The sequence below is a fragment of the Scyliorhinus torazame genome, chromosome 13 (assembly GCF_047496885.1).
Source record: "Scyliorhinus torazame isolate Kashiwa2021f chromosome 13, sScyTor2.1, whole genome shotgun sequence".
Lineage (NCBI taxonomy): Eukaryota > Metazoa > Chordata > Chondrichthyes > Carcharhiniformes > Scyliorhinidae > Scyliorhinus > Scyliorhinus torazame.
In genome coordinates, this window is record NC_092719.1 from 106,357,697 (window position 1) to 106,375,049 (window position 17,353).

Sequence of the window (17,353 nt, forward strand, 5' to 3'; positions counted from 1 at the left end):
CAACTGGCCTCCTTCTGCACTGTAGGGATTCTTTTAAAGTAGGAAAATTGAAGAGCAATCACAGTGTACTTCATGACACAAGCTATTGAAGTACAGCTCCAGACATTTTCTGGTTTAAAGTTGGCCTGCACATCATCTGACATGAACGCACCAATGAGGGGTTTTGCAAGAGGGGGAAATGCTTGTGTGAGAAAATAAATGCAAAAAGGAAGGCTGACCCAAAAGGAAGCAGTCGTTTAGTGGAAGAGAACTTGAGTATCGCAGAAAAAAAGAGACATGCTGTTGAAGCTTTTTGTCTTTCACTCATCAGGACAGTTTGCAAGAAGATCAATAATAAAGGAAACAAGATTTTTTTTTCAAATTATTTTTATTGGTTGTCCAAAGGAATTAAGGAGCAAACAAGCCCCGCCCCCAATAAGCAAGCACACAAGCAAAAAAGATAATTAAATTAACAGTCAACAGTAATTAGTACAATAAAGAGATAAAAGGCTACCATGTACTAAAAAACTTATCACTGAATCCTCTTAGGGCATACTTAATCTTCTCCAAATACAGAAAAGACAAAGTCATCCAACCAGGATGAAGCAGTCGGTGGGTTGGGGGACCTCCAGGTTATTAGGATCTGCCTGCGGGCTATTTATCAAGTAAATGCAATAATGTCTGCCTTAATCTTAGTGAAACTGGCCAGTTCAAATGGGACTCCAAATATGGCTATCAAAGGACAAGGCTGCAAGTCAATATCTAAGGCTTTGTTGGAGAAAGTGTCAAAGAAGGATGACCAGAAACCAGCCAGCCAGCTTTGGGCATGGCCAGAACATGTGGGTACGGTCTGGTTTGTAAGGGCGAGTGAGCACATGTCACATTTGTTCTTTGTGTTGGAAAAAAACTTGCTAATACTGGCCTTGGTGAAGTGAATTCTGTGGCAAACTTTAAATTGATGTGCCAAACTTTAAATTGAATTAAGCTTAACCAAGCTCAGTTGGATGAGGAGTTGATCCTAAGAAGGGCCTCCTTTCACCAGTCATCTGTTAGGTCAAGCCCAAGTTCCACTTCCCAATCATTTCTTATCTTATGGAGAGGGGAGGATCTAGAGGATAGCATGAGATCAGAACATAGAACGATACAGCGCAGTACAGGCCCTTCGGCCCACAATATTGCACCGACATGGGAAGTCAAAAAACAAAAGCCATCTAACCTACACTATGCCATTATCATCCATATGCTTATCCAATAAACTTTTAAATGCCCTCAATGTTGGCGAGTTCACTACTGTTGCAGGTAGGGCATTCCACGGCCTCACCACTCTTTGCATAAAGAACCTACCTCTGACCTCTGTCCTATATCTATTACCCCTCAGTTTAAGGCTATGTCCCCTCGTGCTAACCATTTCCATCCGCGGGAGAAGGCTCTCACTGTCCACCCTATCTAACCCCCTGATCATTTTGTATGCCTCTATTAAGTCTCCTCTTAACCTTCTTCTCTCTAACGAAAACAACCTCAAGTCCAATAGCCTTTCCTCATAAGATTTTCCCTCCATACCATGCAACATCCTGGTAAATCTCCTCTGCACCCGCTCCAAAGCTTCCACGTCCTTCCTATAATGCGGTGACCAGAACTGTACGCAATACTCCAAATGCGGCCGTACCAGAGTTTTGTACAGCTGCAACATGACCTCCTGTCTCCGGAACTCAATCCCTCTACCAATAAAGGCCAACACTCCATAGGCCTTCTTCACAACCCTATCAACCTGCATGGCAACTTTCAGGGATCAATCAATCTACCAATCTTGAAATACACCCATCACTAGTTTTAGGCACTGACAAAATCCCTTCTGTTAATGTGCTTGGAGATAGCTGAGGAAAGGATGAACAGTGTGAGTCAATAAAACTATGGGCTTGGAAGTAGAGGTAAAGCTTAGATTGAGGTAAGTTAAAATTGGCTACAAGCTCTGAAGCTGGCAAAATTCCCATCTACAAACAGGTCCATGAAACGTTCGAGTCCCCTCCGCAAGGCAAACGTCGAATCAAGCTTGGAAGGCGAGAATAAGTGGTTATTACAATAGGGCCTAATAGCAAAGGAATGGAAAGTTTAAAATGCTGACTGAATTAAATCCATATTTTGAAAGTAGAAATCACCACGGGGTTTGATGTGTATTTGGAAGGGGAAAAGGGTAGCGGGGGCACAAATGAGGGCAGGAAGAGACACCAGTTCATACTTGGATCGTGACACCATACGAGAATCTTTTGAATATTGACAGCCCAATAATAGTACAGTAGGTTAGGTAGTGCTAGCCCCCAAACCCGTCTGCTCTGCGGGCTGTAGGAGTCTTGTCTGCAATGACAAATGTTGATACCAGTTATTTACAAAAAATGATTTTGGTAAAAAGAGAGACATTGAAAAAGAAACAAGAGTTTGATTGAATTCTGCCAACTAAGGAAAGAGGGAAACTATCCCAGCGCTGTAAATCAACTTCAGTTCTGATGACCAGACTAGTAAAGTTTGTTTCATGAAGAGTTGCTGGAGAATGTGTTATGTTCACATCGAAGTAGTGTGAACCAGCACCAAATATACAAAATGGCAAAGTTCCTTGGTAATTTGTTTTGTAATGGGATTGATTGGAAAACGCTCACTTTTGTTGATATTTAATTTATAGCCAAAAAATGAACCAAAGGTGCTGGGAATTATGCTGTCAACACAGGCAATAGGGTTAGTAATATATAATAATAATCTTTGTCACAAGTAGGCTGACATTAACACTGCAATGAAGTTGCTGTGAAAAGCCGCTAGTCGCCACATTCCAGCGCCTATTCGGGTACACAGAGGGAGAATTCAGAATGTCCAAATTACCTAACAGCATGTCTTTCGGCACTTGTGGGAGGATATTGGAGCACTCGGAGGAAACTCACACAGACACGGGGAGAACGTGCAGACTCCACACAGATAGTGACCCAAGCCAGGAATCAAACCTTGGACCCTGGATCTGTGAAGCAACAGTGCTACCCACTGTGCTACCGTGCTGCCCATAATAGGATGCCATCATATAAGGACACCCTGTGCTCCACACCAGCTCGCTGGATACCCTTTAGCAGCATTGATGACTTTAAGACTATGATGGGTTCTATCGTCAGGGAAAAGAGCAGTGGAGACAAAATGCACCCTTGACGGGTTCCCTTAAATAAAGGGAAGTACTTTGAGTGTAGAGCTAGTGTGCACTTGCGGTGGAGGAGGTAGAGAGAAGGTGAATCCAAGAAATAAATTTTGGACCAAACCCAAATTTACCCAAAATTGGGAACAGATGTTCCTACTCTGCCCAGTCAAAAGCGCTCTCCACATGCAGAGAGACAACAACCTCAGGGTCAGTCATGGCAATTGAGGAAATTAAAATGTCAAGAAGAAGACGTACATTTGGGGATAATTGGCGTTCCTTCACAAAGTCAGTTTGGTCATCAGCTATTATACCAGGAAGACATGGCTCAAATGGCGCGCCAGCACCTTAGCTAACAGCTTTACATCTGTGTTTAAAAGAGAGATAGGCCATTATGAGCCACATTCCATAGTGTCTCAGCCTTTTTGAATATATATCAGGTGGATGCTTGAGTCAGTGTTGGGGCCAGAGAACCCTGACATAATGAGTTGTATATATCTAGTAATAAGGGAGTGAGTTGAGTGGAGAATTTTTTGTAAAAGTCAATAGCAATGCCACCGAGACCTGGGGCCTTGTCATTTTGCATTAAATTAATGTAGTTATCTCATCCTGATGCCAAGTTTCTGCTCTTGTCCACATCTACAGATGGGATGTCAAAATTATTTCGGAAGTCTGGCATTGCCATGCTTTCCGACGGGAGTTCCGATTTATAAAGGTTACAGTAAAAAGAAGAGAAGGTCGAATTAATGTCAGTGGGGCCAGTAGTAAGATTATGGGAGGAGTCATAAGCATGGGAGATAAACTGAGAAGCAGACTGGTGCCTGAGTTGGTAGGCTAGTGGCCAGCTTTATCTTTGTATTCATAAAAGATCCCCCATAACCATTGTAACATATACTCAGCTTTACTTGTGGAAAGTAAGTCAAATTGTGTCTGGAACTTTAGCCTGTCGGCATCTAACTCAGGAGTGGGGGTAATGGAATTTTGATAGTCGGTTTCCAAAATTTAATCCACCAATTCTTGTTGTTTTAATTTTCTTTGTTTGATAATATATGCATTGTAAGAAATGATGTTCTCCTGCAGAACCACCTTGAGGGGTTCCCATAATATTGATGGGGGGTTGGAATCAGATTTATTTGTTTGAATAAAAACATCTATACTGGTGGATATAGATTTACAAAAGTCTTTCTCAGATAGTTCAAGCTCCATTGAGGCCGACCTTTAGCTTTGGACAGAAGAGCCAAGTCAAGGGAGTGGCACGCATGGTCTGATATAACTATAGCAGAATACTCGGCAGTTTTAACTGCGGAGAGAAGAGCTCTGTCTTAAAAAAAAGTAGTTGATGCATGAGTAAGCCTGATATGCGAGAAGTAGGAAAGGTACCTTGTGACCGGTGGAAGAAATGCCAAGGATCAAAACAATCCATTTGAGTCAGATGGGCAGCACTATAGCACAGTGGTTAGCACTGTTGCTTCACAGCTCCAGGGTCCCAAGTTCGATTCCCGGCTTGGGTCACTGTCTGGGCGGAGTATGTACGTTCTCCATCGTGTCTGCGTGGGTTTCCTCCGGGTGCTCCGGTTTCCTCCCACAGTCCAAAGATGTGCAGGTTAGGTGGATTTGCCATGATAAATTGCCCTTAGTGTCCAAAAAGGTGAGGTGGGGTTACTGGGTTGCGGGGATAGGGTGGAGGCATGGGCTTACGTGGGGTGCTCTTTCCAAGGGGCGGTGCAGACTCGATGGGCCGAATGACCACCTTCTGCACTGTAAATTCTATGATGATAAAGGTGGAGAGAGATCCTTGGACATGGCGGAAGAGGCAAAGATCTTTGGACTTGAGTGGTCCGGGCTTGGATCTGATGCACAGTTTAGATCCTCTCCAAAAATAAGATGGTAGGTGTCTAGATTGGGAAGGAAGGATAGAAGTGATGTAATCAATTTTGTATCATCCCATTTAGAGGCATAGACGTTTACCAACAATATGGGAGATTGAAAAAACGGGCCACTAACTAGTATAACATGCTCCAGGATCTGAGATTACATTTAAGAGTGACAACTGTATTCTTTTGTTAATCAAATTGCCATTCCCCCTAGCTTTGCAGTTAAAGTTGGAATGAAACACCTGACCAACCCATGCTTTACGTAATCTAGTGTGATCATTAACACAAAGGTGCATCTCCTGAAGTAATGCAATAGCAGTGTTAAGGGTCTTGAGATGGGAAAACACTTTGGAATGTATTACTGGGCCATTTAATCCTCTAACATTCCATGTAAAGAGTCTGGCTGAGAGCCCTGTACCACTCTGACCATCTAAGCTAGTGATGTATAGGAAGATTTTACAAACAGGTCAGTAAATTGAATGAGAAAGAAAGCAAGGCCAAGAGTATCCATTACACAATGAAAAAAGCCAAATACAAAAAAGTCTTTGGTTACTGTCAAGGTTAAAAATCCTTCCCATCTCCCCCCTTCCTCTCCAGGACAATCATCACACTCCTAAACCACTAGAACAGAAACCAAATGGTGTGATAATAAACTTTGAATTAAATGAAACCATAAATCAAATCTTAAACTCGCCATTATAAACAAGACGAGCAGCAGGGAATTGTACCTTACGTAGCATCCGGTGACTATATAACCTTTTTAAGAGGGCATAACCTCAACATATGGACTATGTGATATAATATACTGTTGAGAAGTTACTTGTTATAATCACATGGTAAGTGCTGTAGTGCATTCGAACAATTGAACATGCCCTTAATTTTGATCATATTAAATAGCCAATACAGAGGATCAAGCACATGATACCCAAAACCTATCAACCTCCTGGCTAGCTCAGTGATGAAACGAGGCTCTGTCTGACATTTTGCCTTAATTTAGAGTAGCCAAATAACTTGACCATAACTGAAAGAATCAGCCAAGATGTTCTCACAGAAACAGAGACATGCAGCATTAAATTGCCTTGAAAATATGACCCCTAAAAGTCAGGTGACGATGTTCCCCATATCCGGAGACGGACTAAGATGAGAACCTAGACTGTAGATCCACATTCAACAGTACCATCTTTAATGACCCCGAGTGTAAACAACAATGACCAGATATTGAAAAAGCTTAATTCCAATCATTACTCCTATAAAACCCACTGAGGCATTAAATTGTAAGCCTGTCAGGAATTAAGTATGCGCCGCTGAAGGGAAGAATCTGCTTCATCTGGTGTGTCAAAGAAGTGCTCTTCTCCATTAAATGTGATCTGGAGACAAGCGGGGCGAATCAACCCGAAGCATATTCTTTTCTTGTACATTGTGGACTTGATGGGATTAAATGCTGCACGCCTCCTTGCCAGACCTGCACTTGGAAACAACTATTTATACTGTATGAGAAGAGTGTGTTGGTTGGTTGGCAAGTGGCCTCTGGTAGAGGCGTTCCATGGAAAGAATACACTAGGAAACAATCAACTGCCAAGCTTTTGTTCAAATTCAAATCAGGCAGATTGACTCGTCAAGGCATTGCCATGGGGAATGAATCAGGGAATGGCTGTTCCTTGAGCTTTTTAGTTGAAAAAGACGGACTGCGAGGACATGCTCCTTTCGCCTGAAAAGGACGGAGTCCTGTGTGTGAATAAATGTAGCTTTCAGCATGCGTAAATTAGTCACTGCGAGCTCGACTGATAATCCTAAATTGGTTTTCAGTGTACTTACCACGACCAGCAAGTGTTGTCCTGTTGCTAATGTTTGGTTGGCTCTTAATTTGGCTCTGTTTAATCACGTTTGCTCAAGAATCGCCAGGTGTCTTTCGACACCGCCACAAGGTTCAGAACCGAATACTGATCAATGACTCGATACACCAGTTAGTAAGTTCAAAAGCAATGCTCGTTTATTTACACACAGTCAAATGTACTCATGCATAAACTCTACAAACTAAACTACCACTATTACTAAAGCCTATACTTAGCTTCGGGTGCCCACTCAGTCAGAGGAACAATGGCCGTTGCTCGGTTCTGAGGCTGCTGGGTTGAGCTGTTTACAGGGTAGCAACTAGGAGCGTCTATCTCATCGCATGCGTTGACTTGGAACTTACTTGGTCTGGTGCAGCTGCTAGGCAGGTCTCTTCGATGAGAGCCAAAGCCAAAGAAGGAAGATTCTCCCTTGGGGAATATCTTTTATACTGAAAAGGGCTTCGCGCGCTTTTGGGTGGGCCTTGAACTTGGCCTCAACTAATTGGGTCTTTCTCAATCAGTCATATCAATTTTCCTCCAATAGAGGGGTGGTTCCCTGATCGCTGGGTGTGTCCTGGTGACTGTTAGTCTGCTTTGTCTTAGCCTCTTCTGGCGCCGAGGAATCTGCCTTAACAATGTGTATCTAAATGTTTCCCTTTTGTCCCCGGAGATGGCTCATTAGTATGTAGATTGCTTGGTTGTTTCTGTCCTGTCTGAGAGTTTAAGGTTCTAATCAACAGACTGAGCTTGCACCTGCTTGTTTCTTAGCATTGTCCAATTTTCCCTGCATTCTTTGCAAGTGTCCATTTTGTAATCGGTATGTGGCCATCCCAGATGGCTACAGTCCAACCCCAGAATCACAACTAAGATTGAAGCCTATTTTGAGTTTTGCAACCACAGGCAGTCAAATCAGCTCCCTTTCCTTGATGTACCATTGAGAAATTTACCAATGGTTTCTCTACTACCATCTCGCACAAGTGTACTGTCACTGGTTAAGATATACATTGGGGTTCCTACAGTTCCACACTTAATACGATTGACCTTATTGGCAACCCCGTATATAGGTCCCGAGCCATTTACTCACCGTGCAAGCTTGATGCTGAAAAAGGTCACGTCAAAGCTATCCTGATGGCTACCCTGATCAGATCGTTCCTCGCTGCGTGTCACACAAACTCATGAATGGGCTGTAAGGCTGCCACCTTTGGTTCTGAAAAGTGCCCAGTTTACGTCAAATTTTTCTATGTTTCTATAGGGTATGGGGAAAAGCGGGATTAGGCTATTGAGTTGGATGAACAGCCATGATCATAATGAATGGCGGAGTAGGCTCAAAGGGCCAAATGGCCTCCTCCTGCTCCTATTTTTTCGATTACGCTGGAAGGTTAAGGTGTCTCAAAAATCTTGACCAACTGGCCAACAAAAAGGGAAGAGTTGGTTCATGACTTCCATCAGTATGGTCCTGAATTTCCTCAAGTGAATAATTTGTCAATAGGAAAACAGCACAGCATTGAGATAGCTGTAGGAAAAAGTAATATTAAATTGACCACACCGTATTTGACAGACTCAACATTCAAAACGGAACAAAATTGTGGCATTGGTGACGTAATTGTATACAGACTGAACTATAGTTGTACTTTGTTACGGATTTTTCTTGGTCCACTCTTCCATCTTAATTGACAAAAGTCGAGTTTCGACAGATTTCTTTCAAAGAATGACATTTTGGGGCAAAGTAATTTGATCAAGCCACATAGTAAATTTAGCATGCACAGGAGAAATCTTAAAGCTCCGCACCACTGGACTTTTCCTTGTCTCATTCATTTCTGTGTTTGTGTAAACTAAATAAAGATGATATGGGGCTGGTTTAGCACAGGGCTAAATCGCTGGCTTTGAAAGCAGACCAAGGCAGGCCAGCAGCACGGTTCAATTCCCGCACCAGCCTCCCCGAACAGGCGCGGAATGTGGCGACTAGGTGCTTTTCACAGTAACTTCATTGAAGTCTACTTGTGACAATAAGCGATTTTCATTTCATTTTCATTTCATTTCATGATAATTGCAGTTCAATCAGCAGTGCCATTGTCTTGTATCATGTGAACACCAGAATGGTCGAAGGCAAACAAGATGCATATTGTTTATTTTTCATCTGGGAATTCCTATATTTATTTGCTGTAACTCCTTGAATTATCAGCTATCTCCCCATATTCCTGATGTATTATTGCTATCACGAAGGATCTTGATACTGTTGTCCCTGGAAATATTGGTATTTCCTCATTTTATTACACGGCTATAACATCTCTTTAACTGCCTGTTGATTAACTTGTACTTTAATTAAAGTGTAAAACTAATTATTGAAACAGTATCTTGTGTTCAGTGGAAGGACTACTCCGTTCCACACTGAGGAGCAATAATGGAAACTGCACTTCAATCCGCCTGCTCCTTAATATTTAGAGCAGGCAATTTTAAAAGTTCATGTCTGAGCTAATGTTGAAACAATTCCGCATGCAGCTGTGTCTGTTGGAAAATTACATTCAGTATGAAGTTCTTGACACTCAGGCTTGTAGAGTGGGATATTATTTGTGACTCTAGAAGCAGGTATAATACCAGCCTTTGTCAGGGCTGCCTGCCAGGGAAGGAAGGTCCCAGGCCTCACTCAGTTGGTTGGCACTGAGGTCAGTGAGTCTGGGAGCTCATATCGCTCTGAGATAAAAGCTTATTAATTGGTTGGAACTAAACCACCAGATCCATGTGAGACAAAATGTTTGCTTAAAGGAGGAAGCAAATTTAGGGGGCGGGGAGAGAAGCTAATTAAATTTGGTCAAATTACTTGTGCATTTTATTGAGGAAGTTTGAGAGATTTGAACACATTGTACACTCACCAGCGAGGAAGCTTTTTGTTTAACAGCTGCTGGCTTTCTGATGGGCAAACCACATCAGTGTGCTCTCATTCAGCTAGATCATCATGAGGACAGCCCTGCATGGAACACACCCACACTCCAGACCCCCCACACCTGACTGATGCCCTCCTCCCCGCAGTCCCCCCAACAAACAACATCCCACTCCCACCTCCAACCCTGACCTGGCCCCCGCCGCCACACCCCAGCACAACCGTCCTGACCGTCCAAATCTCATGCACTTACCTGGACACTGACCTTCACCCTGGGTCTGTCAGTTTTACTGGCCCCAATGCAGTTAAAAAGGGGATGTGACCACTGAGTTCACTGGAGTTGCACTGCGCTGTTAGATTCGGGGACTCATTCCCTGCAGGCCCCAAGCAGCTCCAGCCAGCGAAGGTTTGAACAGAGTTTCCCAGTGTACGTAAGTGCACTTCAAACCCTTGTGATTCTAGCAGGCCACCACTTTCTGCAGTTAGTGGGAAGTTATGGGCCTCTGTTTCTCGCTCCGCAGATGCTGCAAGACCGCTGAGTATTTCCAGCATTTTAATTTCTGATTTCCTGCAACTGCAGTATTTTGCTATTGTAACTTCCATTCCCTTGCCCTTGCCTCCTGAGGAAAAGATTTATTCGCCGATATATTTTTATGGCAGCCTGGCAACCCATTAGTATTACTTGGAAATGATATTTTTAACGTGTCAGTTGAAGCAGCGAGTGCTCGCAGGCAATAGTTATGAAAGTCCAATCCTTTGCTCATCTGACATCCATACATGACCACTTTTCAGCAGTTGTCAGTGGATAGTTAGCATTTGTCAGAATCTTACCCCATGGGATATTGAGACCTATTTGTTGCACTATTTGCAACCAACTAACAGGCCAGGTCAGGGGTCAGGCTTACGATCTTTCTGATCAGTACACACCTGGAGCTAAGATGAGATTGATCAGAAAAGATTTGAAATGGGCATGTGGTATATATGGAGCATTCTTGGGCCTGCTGCATCTCTGCAAAGAAATCCTTTTGTGTAAAGGATCATTGCAATTTCACTTGTTGACCCATTTGCGTTAGTTGGCTCCAAAGTATTATATCAAGAAACAATTAATGTTTTAATTATCTCGGTTTCCATTCAGGCTATCGATTTGACTTGTCCTTTGTTTAAACTTCCTCCCCTCACCCGCTAATTGTTGTCTCAATAAATCTATTTATTGTTGCCCTGTGTATAATAGAAACCGAGATTGCTAGAAATTCAAATTTGGATTTATGGAACTGGTAGATTATGTATATTGGAGCAATTTAACATTGGGGATAGAGGCAGGAAGAAAACACAGTTATTGATCTAAAATCAAATGTAGCTGCCACAAAATCAGGTCGAACTTATGCTGATTAAAAATAAGATGTGGGTTTTAGATTGTTTCATTCCATCCAGCTGAACAACTCAAGTGTCCTTTAATGAATGTTACTCTGCAGAATGGTGGTAAAACAAATGCAGTTTAATTGAATATGCTGCAAATTTGTAAATAATTACTATTCTTGGTTGCCTGGTGGGGCAAATCTTGAGTCAGCAATTGATGTTCGGCAACAATGATCTGTGATTTCTGAAAAGTAACAAGTTGGGCACACAAAGAAAATGTGTGGGGGGACCTGCTGCCAGGTATGTGTTATAAAAGTAAGGTACTGCGGATGCTGCCTATCTGGAAAGAAAATGTTGGATCAACTCAGCAGGTCTGGCAGTGCCTGGAGAGAGAAACCGAGTAAACTGTTCAAATCCACTCTGAAGAAGTCATACGGACACAAAACGTTAACTTTGTTTCTCTTGTCACAGATGCTTCCAGACTTGCTGAGTTTTTCACGCATTTCCTGTTTGCCAGGTATCTGTTGTTGGGTTTGTTTATTCAGAAAGTTCATTATGGGGACCTGATATCACTGAAAATGCAATGATTTTCCGATTCTGATCTCTTGAGCTGCCCAAATGTAACTGCTCCATCATTGGTGGCTGTACAAATTTATAAATTTTCCGATGAGGACCAAGCCGCTCACTTGAAATGATCTGTCCTCTTTTCTTCCATAAATAATTCTGCCAACGTGGTGCTCGTAGTGGCATGGAGGGGTTGTATTATAAGACAAAAGAAAGCTGGCCAACCTAAGACATAGTGGTCACCTGGACTGTTTCTTCATAGCTGCCTTGAACATTGTCCAGCTGCGGTGGGCTGTGCAACTGTTCGAATTGTATAAGAATTGATGATTTTCTACGTTCAGTGGAGAGGTGCACGGTGAGCCCGGTGGCTTACTCCCTGCCCTCCGTGTACCCGAACAGACTGTGGCGACGAGGGGCTTGTCACAGTAACGTCATTGCAGTGTTAATGTAAGCCTACTTGTGACAATAATAAAGATGATTATTATTATTATACCATCAGCCCGAAGTTCTGGAGTTTCCTCTCTGAACTTTACCTCCTCTAACTCTCTTTCCTCTTTGAAAACACTCCTTAAAATGGACCCTTTTGACGAAGCTTTCGCTCATCTGCTTTGATAGCTCTATGTGGCTCGGTGTCAGATTTTGTTTGAAATGCTCCTGTGCATTTTACTTCAGTGGAGCACTTTACTTAAAAATGCAACATAAATGCAATGTTGTTGTGATAATGAAGCATAGGTTCGTGAAAGGTCAGAGATTATCATAGAATTTACAGTGCAGAAGGAGGCCATTCGGCCCATCGAGTCTGCACCGGCACCTGGAAAGAGCACCCCACCCAAGATCAACACCGCCACCCTATCCCCATAACCCAGTAACCCCACCCAACACGAAGGTCAATTTTGGACACTAAGGGCAATTTATCATGGCCAATCCACCTAACCTGCACATCTTTGGACTGTGGGAGGAAACCGGAGCACCGGGAGGAAACCCACGCACACACGGGGAGGATGTGCAGACTCCGCACAGGTGACCCAAACCGGAATCGAACCTGGGACCCTGGAGCTGTGAAGCAATTGTGCTATCCACAAGGCTACCGCGAGCTGCTGGGGAACAAGTCTGCTCAATAAATTGTAGCACCATCGATCACTCACGAGGCGAGACGTAGAGAACTTCAATCGAGGCTTTATTGAGCAGACTTGTTCAGACTTGTTCCCCAGCAGCTCAGTCACAGAATGCAGCTGCGGGGAGTAAACCGGGTTCTTATACCCCGCCTATCTGGGTGGAGCCCAGTAGGCGGCAGATCCAATCGGGACCCAGCATCTGTCCTCCAATAGCTCCTCGGCATTCATGGTGTACCGTATTACCCCAATACATACCACAACATTCTCCCCTTGTTAAAAAGGAACCCGGCGGGGTGGTATGGTGGTAGGGGTTTACAGGGTCGGTGCCTTAACCATTAAACTATATACAACCATGCCGCTTTTACTGGGCCACTGAATTATTCACATTTTACCCGATTAGCAGCGTTAACTATTTACAACCATGCCGCTTTACTGGGCCACTGAATTATATACATCTTAAGTCGACTCGATGAGTCGAGATGGTGCTCTGGTCGCCCTCTCCGATCGTCGTAGCCCGGGTGGTGGTGGTGGTGGTGCTGGCTCGGGTCCGGTCGACTCTGGGAGCATTGCGCTGTCCCTCTCTGTTTCCTTACTCCTGGGCGGGCCTGGGAGGAGAACCGATCCCCCTGGGAAGGGGGTGGCTGTGAGGTGCACCGGCGGGAGTGAGGGGGTGGTGATTGGTGTTAGGGGTGTGTGAGGAGCTCCGGCGGGCGCCAGGTCCCGCAGAGAGACTGTGTCCTGTCGGCTGTCTGGCGAAATGGCTGCTGAATGGAGGACATGCATATTTATACTCCGCCTATTGGGCGGGGCCAGCAGGCAGGGACTACCGGCGAACCTGTAGTACAGGTCCTACCTTACATCACCTAATATCGGTGCAACAGTGGTTTACCACAGGGTGCTGGTGAGGCCGTACCTGGAGCACTGTGTACAGTTTTGGTCTCTTTACTTGAGAAAGGATGTACTGGCACTGGAGGGTGCGCAGAGGAGATTCACTATGTTGATTCCAGAGTTGAGAGGATTGGCTTATGGGGAGAGACTGAGTAGACTGTGACTACACTCATTGGAAAATTAGAAGAATGAGGGGGGGGATATAAGATTATGAAGGGAATAGATAAGATAGAAGTAGGAAGATTGTTTCCACTGGCTGTTGAAACTAGAACTAGGGGGCATAGCCTCAAAATAAGAGGGAGCAGATTTAGGGCAGAGTTGAGGATGAACTTCTTCACCCAAAGGGTTGTGAATCTGTGGAATTTCCTGCCCAGTGAAACAGTTGAGGCTACCTTGTTGAATGTTTTTGAGGCAAAGATAGATAGATTTTTGAACTGTAAAGGAATTGAGGGTTATGGTGAGTGGGGCGGGTAAGTGGCGTTGAGTCCACAAAAAGATCAGCCATGATCTTACTAAATGACAGCAGGCTCTAGGGACCAGGTGGCCTATTCCTACACCTTGTTCTTATGAAGCATACTGATTCCAACAAAAGCATGGTTTGTGGAAACTCTTGCTGTTGCATGGTATTTTCTCTGTGATGTTCTTCTCACAGGCAGCCCACTTGGTTCTACCTTGTGGCATCTCCTCAGAAAACCATGCCGATAAATTCTCGGAAATAAACTGGAACAGTGTTCTTAAATATGGTTCTCACCTGTGTAGGAATACTTCCAAGAGTCTAGACATCAATTTCAAGAAAGGGTATTCTTCTAAAAGTTATGATGACTGCAAGAAATATTTGGCGCAGTATTTCCAAAGTATTTTCCCCTGTAACTTCAGTTGAAACCCCAAAGAATGTGTAAATGGCTGCATTTCCACTGAGCAGTGCTGATTTTGTAGCATACGATCAGGAAACCCTCACCCCCATGCACTTTCTAGCCATCATATGTTTAGGAAAAATGTTGCATTCCGCGGAAGAGTTTGAACGAAGAACAAAGACACTTACAGCACAGGGACAGGCCCTTCGGCCCTCCAAGCCTGCACCGACCATGATGCCCATCAGAACTAAAAAACCCTACCCTTCGGGGGACCATATCCCTCTATTCCCATCCTATTCATGTATTTTCAAGGCGCCCCTTAAAAATCACTATCGTCTCTATTGAAGTCGCTATTGAATGCAGAATTCTCTGCTGCAAACCATTGCTGAAAAATGTGCATCGGATAGTTGCTTGAACAGAAGAGACTATTTAAGGGGTTTGGGAAGCAAGAGGTTTGGGAATTTGGGTAGTTTATGTGGAGGAAAACCCTAAGCATTAAGTTGATCAGATGAATGGCCTGTAACATTTGATGCAGGGGGAGTGAGAAGTATAGTCTTTTTTTAAACAATAGCAGAAGCAGGTAGCCTGACAGAAGGATTCTCATTTGTACTCTTATGTGAAAAATAATCTTGCAAGGCAGACATTAACATTAAAAAAAAATTCTATCCTATATTATTTAGTTTTCACTAATAATAACATAAAATAAATCAATACAAAATAATAAGGTGATGAAAGTGCAGAGAACTCTTGGGATGTCTCTGCATAAATTGCTGGAGGTGATTGGGCAGGTTGAGAAAGTAAAATCGCCATGTCCCCAGATGACCGTGGGCTGCTTTCCCCTTTGGTGGTGATTTGACCTGAGGATCACCAAACCTCAGACGAGGGGCAAGGTTGGGAAGGTGGGCCCTTCATGAATAACCTTCAGCCGGTACGGGAATTGAACCTGTGTTGTTGGCTCTGCATCACAAACCAGATATCCAGCCAACTGAGCTAAACTAGCCCCAAATGGAGGGTTTCCTCGAGCTGGTTGAAAAAGTGGTTAATAAAGCAAAAGGAAACCTGGGCTTTATAAATAGAGGCATAGAGTACAAAAGCAAGGAAATTCTAATGAACCTTCATAAAACACTGGTTTGACCTCAACTAGAGTATTGTACCCAACTCTGGGCACCATGCTTTAGAAAGGGTGCAGAAAAGATTTGAGAATGGTTTGAGGGTTGCGGGATTTCAGTTAATGTTTGCAGATAGATAGGCGAAGCTGAGGTACCCGTCTTTCAAGAAGTTAAGGTTGAGAGGATATTTGATAAAGGTGGTCAAAATCATGTGGTGTCTGTACAGAGTAGATAGAGAGAGACTACTTCCATTGGCAAAGGGTTGAGACTAGACAACGCCGACTTACGGTGAATGGCAAAAGACTAAAGGCAACATTAAGAAAAACATTTTTATGCAGCATGTGGTTAGGATCTAGGATGTATTGCTTGAGAGTGTGGTGGGGACAGATTCAAAAGGGATTTGTATTGAAAAGAAAACATTTACAGTATTATGGAAAGAGCAGGAGAGTAGGGCCAGCTGAAGTGCTCTTCCAGAGAGCCGGCACAGACATGAGGGACCAAATGATCACCTCCTGTGCTGGACCATTCTATGATTCTATAAATTCTAGAATTGTCTTTATCCACAGAGTGGGTGGAATGTGGAACTCGCTACCACAAGGAATAGCTGAAGTAAATGACATAGATGTACTTAACGGGTAGTGAGATAAGCGCATGAGGGAGAACCTATATTTAACAGGGTTAGATGAAGAGGGAGTGTGTGGAAGCTTGTTTGGAGTATCAATAGTATGCATTGACCACTTAGGCAGAATGGCTTGTTTCTGTGCTGTACGTTTTATGTAACTATATAAGTTAGCAGAGTTGATTGTGGAGCAGCCTTGCTGGGTGATGCTACTTCACTACCAACAGAGAGAGCTGCAGCAGCATCACCACTATAACCGTCATTCAGTCTTTTTGAAGTTCCTGAAATGTATTGAACTCAAAATTTAAAAAGGTATATATTGCAATTGTGGGTCAATCCCAAGTCTCAGGTTTTAATTGTGGAAATAGAAATTGTGCCGTTTATCATGACCAATGAATCGAACTTCTGAGGATGATTCAAAAGCAAAATGCTGCAGATGCTGGAAATCCAAAATCAAAACGGAGCATGTTGGGCGGCACGGTAATGCAGTGGTTAGCACTGCAGCTTCACAGCACCAGGGATCAGGTTCAATCCAGCCTTGGGCGATTGTTGTGTGGCGTTTGCACGTTCTCCCCATGTCTGCTTGCGTTTCTTCTGGGTGCTCCAGTTTCCCCTCTCAGTCCAAAGATAATCTGTCACAAGTAGGCTTACATTAACACTGCAATGACGTTACTGTGAAAATCCCCTAGTCGCCACACTCCAGTGCCTGTTCGGGTACACTGAGGGAGAATTCAGAATGTCCAATTCACCTCACAAGCATGTCTTTCGGGACTTGCGGTAGGAAACCGGAGCACCCAGAGGAAACCCACGCAGACACGGAGAACATACAGACTCCGCACAGACAGTGACCCAAGCCGGGAATCGAACCCGGGTCGCTGGCAGGTTTCTTGGATTAGCCATGCTAATTTGTCCCTTAGTGTCCAAATATATGACCGTTAGGTGGGATTGTGGTGATAGGGTAGGCGAGTGGCCTAGGTAGGGAGCTCTTTCAGAGGGTTAGTTCAGACTCGATGGGCCAAATGGCCATCTTCTGCACTGTAGGAATTCTATGAATACTGAGCAGAACAAGCAGCGTTGGCAGATAGAGAAATGGGTCAATGAATTTATCCCCAGAAATAG

The 17,353-nt window shown here is 43.8% G+C and overlaps 1 protein-coding gene across 2 annotated transcripts in view; it reads left to right on the plus strand.

Annotated features, from left to right (window-relative positions):
* rnf123 (ring finger protein 123) overlaps positions 1-17,353 on the plus strand; it is a 718,228-nt gene that overhangs the window by 184,722 nt on the left and 516,153 nt on the right. The gene's annotated exons all lie outside the window — the stretch shown is intronic.